Source organism: Strix aluco, chromosome 17 (genome assembly GCF_031877795.1).
Source record: "Strix aluco isolate bStrAlu1 chromosome 17, bStrAlu1.hap1, whole genome shotgun sequence".
NCBI classification, from domain to species: Eukaryota; Metazoa; Chordata; class Aves; order Strigiformes; family Strigidae; genus Strix; species Strix aluco.
The window spans coordinates 15,957,877-15,964,008 of NC_133947.1; positions in this window are offsets into that span (position 1 = coordinate 15,957,877).

Consider the following 6,132-nt stretch of genomic DNA (forward strand, 5'->3'; position numbering starts at 1 on the left):
GGGTGCAGGTGGGCAGGATGGTTTCTGAGGCTGCAGCAGCCGCTGTGCTAAGCGAGAAGTGTCGATGGCTGCCGGCGCTTTGGGGGCATCCTTGAATTTGGCCAGGTGCTGCCGAAGCCTCTCCTGAAAGGTGACACCACGTTGTGGCTCGCTGTTGCCTGGACAAGCGCTCATGCCCTGCCGTGCTGAGGCTTCATGTGGCCCTAGGCCAGCAGTCACCCCCAAAGGGCCATGGGGGCCCGAGGGGAATGGGAAGGCCGACAGAGGGGCCTCGAGGAGGCCACAGTATGGCCTGGCTTGGACGAAGGCAGGCACAAGCAAGCACTCGGCCGTAAACTCTTTTATTGCACCCACAATCGAGTAAGGCCTGTGTTTGCTGCCTGCTGGAGCTGCCCGGGGGCCACACAACTCCTCAGGGCATCGTCCACGAGCCTCCCAGCTAACGCCCTCGTCTCTGACAGGGGCTGCTGGGGCCGGCCGTGGACAAGCTGTACGCGCGGCACTGGGCGCCGTGCTCCTCTCTGGGCTGGGGCCTTCGGACCCGCCGGAGGGACGGGCTGTCTGCAAAACTGCAGGCCCGTGGAGGGAAGGGTGCCCGCAGCGGGACAGCTCTCCCTTCCGTCCTGTGGGGCGGGCAGTTTTGCGACACCCCTTCGGGCGTCAGCGCAGGCCCACGTTGACACGTCCGCGTCAACGATCGCTCTTGCCGTGGTCCTTCTAGCCAACGTTTTGGCTGAGGCTCTTGGATTTGGCTGAATTTCTCTCTGTAACTTCTTCCCCGCGCCATTCCAAGAGCCTCGGGGACCACGGTTCCGGCATTGCCAGCCCGTTCTGCCTGGCGCTGCTGAACTCTGGAGACGCCATTTTGGATGCTCTCCCTGGCGATCGTGGGACTCAGTCGCCAGAGCTGAGCAGCGGCTCTATCTGGCAGCAGCGGTGGTGACACCGGCCACTTTGCGCCCTCGCTTGCTTCCAGGCTCTGCTGTTGCCATGCTCTGGGGAATCCTTGTCCTTCTCCCAGGCCCTGCCTTGAGAAAGGCATCTGGGATGGCTGCGGCTGCGTCTTGGGGAGATTTCTCTTGGGAAGCTCCAGGGTTTTGGAATATTTGCGCTAGAGTCTTGCTCAAGCTGAGAAGCTCCAAGCTCTTTGCCCCCCAGTGCCACTGCCTGCCGGCCATCCAGAGGAGAAGCCTCCGAACACTGTCCCCTTCCACGGGCCTCCCCGTGGGGCTTCTCCTGTGGCCCCCCCCGGCGCCGTCCCCTCGCGGCTGGCCCCCGCCCCACGCGCCTCCTCCCGCCCCCTGCCCCAGCAGCTCCACGCAGCCCGCAGCAACAGCGCCGCGCGCTCCTCTGATTGGTCGCAGCTCCGCTGCCGCGGGCTCCTCCCATTGGTCACAGCTCTGGCGCGCACGGCGGGGATTGGCCCGGGCGACCCCCACAGGCGGGCCCGCCCAGGCCCGGAGCCAGAGCCAGAGCCAGGCCCGGGCCGGAACCCGCCGGTCGTGCCGCGTCCGTCCCGCCGCTTTCTGCTGTGGAGGACAGGCTGGGAGCTGGGCCTCCGGCTGCGGCTGCGGCTGCTGCTCTCGCTTCTACCGCGTCTTCCGTTTTTAGGGGCTCTCTACCCCTTCTCCTTTCTGCTCCCTCTTGCCCGAGCTGTTTCCTGCGGAAGGCAGGTAGGAGCCTGGCTGCCGGCTCCTGCTGTGCTCACCTTCTCCCTCGGCCTCCTTACATAGGAAGAACCTACACAAAGCTCCTCCTAAGAGGCCTGTTCTGGGTACGGAACAGAAAGGAATGGCCAGTGGCCCCGTGACTCAGAAAGCAGACCAAGGCCTGGGAGCTGTGGCATATTACTCAGCGCAGCTGTCACCGAAATTGGGAATAAACCTCTTAACACCAATGTAGCATCAAGAAGCAGGCGTTCTCTGTAATGCAGCGCTGGGGGCAGGGGGCATCGCTCCACGTGACGTGCCGAACGAAAGACGAAGGCACGCTCACTCTAGACGATAAAAACAAAAAGAAAAGCGTGTCATTTCTGAGGAGTAGCCGCCTCTTTTCAGGGAACCTAGTGCATATGTTAATAGATTGCACAGGCGTACTAAAAGTTGGGGCAGGGTCTCTGAGGGGCTTCCGTGGGGGTTTCGGTGCTCTGTGGTGGTCACTAGTGGCTGTTGAAGAGGTGTCTAACCTTAGTGTCCTTTCCACGAACGCTGAGTCTTTCTTCATAGAAGGTTTTGTCTTGGCTCATCGCTCTGTCTGGAAAGCTTCTCAGGTTCATTATCTTTGGTTTCCACGGGGGTCTGCAGGTTTAGCTGCCCTGCCGGGGATGTACCCATCACAGTTGCAAGAATGATGGCCTTGGGTGCATGCTTGCCTGAGGCCCCTTACATGCTTGCCTGAGGCCCTTTACAGCAAAACTAGAGCCCGTAGTTTTAAAAAGAAAGCGGACTAACCACTATACCCTTGAAGAGAAACCAAAAGAGAGCTTCTCTACCCGGTTTTGACGTCCTTGACCTTCTCCCTCGGCTTTGCCCGGCTGAAAAGAGGCCTGGAGCCGGGCAGCAGAGGGATCCTGACCCCGAGGGGGACATCCAGCAGCTCGGGGTCCAGCAGCCCCGTAGCTCCTTCTCCCAGGTGCCGTCTTCTGTGCCCAGCCTAGCAAAACAGAGACACTCAGGCGCCAGCTCCGTTAGCCTCCTGCACGGCAGTTGCAAGGAAGGGCACGTCCCGAGGTCCCCAGAGCACCCGCCACGTCCCAGGCTCCCCGGGGAGGCCCGCAAAGAGAGATGGCGGGATTTGGGGGCACCGAAAAGCAAACGTACAAGCTCGGTTGCCCCCAAAGGCCCATGGGGGCCCGAGGGGAATGGGAAGGCCGACAGAGGGGCCTCGAGGAGGCCACGGTACGGCCTGGCTTGGACGAAGGCAGGCACAAGCAAGCACTCGGCCGTAAACTCTTTTATTGCACCCACAATCGAGTAAGGCCTGTGTTTGCTGCCTGCTGGAGCTGCCCGGGGGCCACACAACTCCTCAGGGCATCGTCCACGAGCCTCCCAGCTAACGCCCTCGTCTCTGACAGGGGCTGCTGGGGCCGGCCGTGGACAAGCTGTACGCGCGGCACTGGGCGCCGTGCTCCTCTCTGGGCTGGGGCCTTCGGACCCGCCGGAGGGACGGGCTGTCTGCAAAACTGCAGGCCCGTGGAGGGAAGGGTGCCCGCAGCGGGACAGCTCTCCCTTCCGTCCTGTGGGGCGGGCAGTTTTGCGACACCCCTTCGGGCGTCAGCGCAGGCCCACGTTGACACGTCCGCGTCAACGATCGCTCTTGCCGTGGTCCTTCTAGCCAACGTTTTGGCTGAGGCTCTTGGATTTGGCTGAATTTCTCTCTGTAACTTCTTCCCCGCGCCATTCCAAGAGCCTCGGGGACCACGGTTCCGGCATTGCCAGCCCGTTCTGCCTGGCGCTGCTGAACTCTGGAGACGCCATTTTGGATGCTCTCCCTGGCGATCGTGGGACTCAGTCGCCAGAGCTGAGCAGCGGCTCTATCTGGCAGCAGCGGTGGTGACACCGGCCACTTTGCGCCCTCGCTTGCTTCCAGGCTCTGCTGTTGCCATGCTCTGGGGAATCCTTGTCCTTCTCCCAGGCCCTGCCTTGAGAAAGGCATCTGGGATGGCTGCGGCTGCGTCTTGGGGAGATTTCTCTTGGGAAGCTCCAGGGTTTTGGAATATTTGCGCTAGAGTCTTGCTCAAGCTGAGAAGCTCCAAGCTCTTTGCCCCCCAGTGCCACTGCCTGCCGGCCATCCAGAGGAGAAGCCTCCGAACACTGTCCCCTTCCACGGGCCTCCCCGTGGGGCTTCTCCTGTGGCCCCCCCCGGCGCCGTCCCCTCGCGGCTGGCCCCCGCCCCACGCGCCTCCTCCCGCCCCCTGCCCCAGCAGCTCCACGCAGCCCGCAGCAACAGCGCCGCGCGCTCCTCTGATTGGTCGCAGCTCCGCTGCCGCGGGCTCCTCCCATTGGTCACAGCTCTGGCGCGCACGGCGGGGATTGGCCCGGGCGACCCCCACAGGCGGGCCCGCCCAGGCCCGGAGCCAGAGCCAGAGCCAGGCCCGGGCCGGAACCCGCCGGTCGTGCCGCGTCCGTCCCGCCGCTTTCTGCTGTGGAGGACAGGCTGGGAGCTGGGCCTCCGGCTGCGGCTGCGGCTGCTGCTCTCGCTTCTACCGCGTCTTCCGTTTTTAGGGGCTCTCTACCCCTTCTCCTTTCTGCTCCCTCTTGCCCGAGCTGTTTCCTGCGGAAGGCAGGTAGGAGCCTGGCTGCCGGCTCCTGCTGTGCTCACCTTCTCCCTCGGCCTCCTTACATAGGAAGAACCTACACAAAGCTCCTCCTAAGAGGCCTGTTCTGGGTACGGAACAGAAAGGAATGGCCAGTGGCCCCGTGACTCAGAAAGCAGACCAAGGCCTGGGAGCTGTGGCATATTACTCAGCGCAGCTGTCACCGAAATTGGGAATAAACCTCTTAACACCAATGTAGCATCAAGAAGCAGGCGTTCTCTGTAATGCAGCGCTGGGGGCAGGGGGCATCGCTCCACGTGACGTGCCGAACGAAAGACGAAGGCACGCTCACTCTAGACGATAAAAACAAAAAGAAAAGCGTGTCATTTCTGAGGAGTAGCCGCCTCTTTTCAGGGAACCTAGTGCATATGTTAATAGATTGCACAGGCGTACTAAAAGTTGGGGCAGGGTCTCTGAGGGGCTTCCGTGGGGGTTTCGGTGCTCTGTGGTGGTCACTAGTGGCTGTTGAAGAGGTGTCTAACCTTAGTGTCCTTTCCACGAACGCTGAGTCTTTCTTCATAGAAGGTTTTGTCTTGGCTCATCGCTCTGTCTGGAAAGCTTCTCAGGTTCATTATCTTTGGTTTCCACGGGGGTCTGCAGGTTTAGCTGCCCTGCCGGGGATGTACCCATCACAGTTGCAAGAATGATGGCCTTGGGTGCATGCTTGCCTGAGGCCCCTTACATGCTTGCCTGAGGCCCTTTACAGCAAAACTAGAGCCCGTAGTTTTAAAAAGAAAGCGGACTAACCACTATACCCTTGAAGAGAAACCAAAAGAGAGCTTCTCTACCCGGTTTTGACGTCCTTGACCTTCTCCCTCGGCTTTGCCCGGCTGAAAAGAGGCCTGGAGCCGGGCAGCAGAGGGATCCTGACCCCGAGGGGGACATCCAGCAGCTCGGGGTCCAGCAGCCCCGTAGCTCCTTCTCCCAGGTGCCGTCTTCTGTGCCCAGCCTAGCAAAACAGAGACACTCAGGCGCCAGCTCCGTTAGCCTCCTGCACGGCAGTTGCAAGGAAGGGCACGTCCCGAGGTCCCCAGAGCACCCGCCACGTCCCAGGCTCCCCGGGGAGGCCCGCAAAGAGAGATGGCGGGATTTGGGGGCACCGAAAAGCAAACGTACAAGCTCGGTTGCCCCCAAAGGCCCATGGGGGCCCGAGGGGAATGGGAAGGCCGACAGAGGGGCCTCGAGGAGGCCACGGTACGGCCTGGCTTGGACGAAGGCAGGCACAAGCAAGCACTCGGCCGTAAACTCTTTTATTGCACCCACAATCGAGTAAGGCCTGTGTTTGCTGCCTGCTGGAGCTGCCCGGGGGCCACACAACTCCTCAGGGCATCGTCCACGAGCCTCCCAGCTAACGCCCTCGTCTCTGACAGGGGCTGCTGGGGCCGGCCGTGGACAAGCTGTACGCGCGGCACTGGGCGCCGTGCTCCTCTCTGGGCTGGGGCCTTCGGACCCGCCGGAGGGACGGGCTGTCTGCAAAACTGCAGGCCCGTGGAGGGAAGGGTGCCCGCAGCGGGACAGCTCTCCCTTCCGTCCTGTGGGGCGGGCAGTTTTGCGACACCCCTTCGGGCGTCAGCGCAGGCCCACGTTGACACGTCCGCGTCAACGATCGCTCTTGCCGTGGTCCTTCTAGCCAACGTTTTGGCTGAGGCTCTTGGATTTGGCTGAATTTCTCTCTGTAACTTCTTCCCCGCGCCATTCCAAGAGCCTCGGGGACCACGGTTCCGGCATTGCCAGCCCGTTCTGCCTGGCGCTGCTGAACTCTGGAGACGCCATTTTGGATGCTCTCCCTGGCGATCGTGGGACTCAGTCGCCAGAGC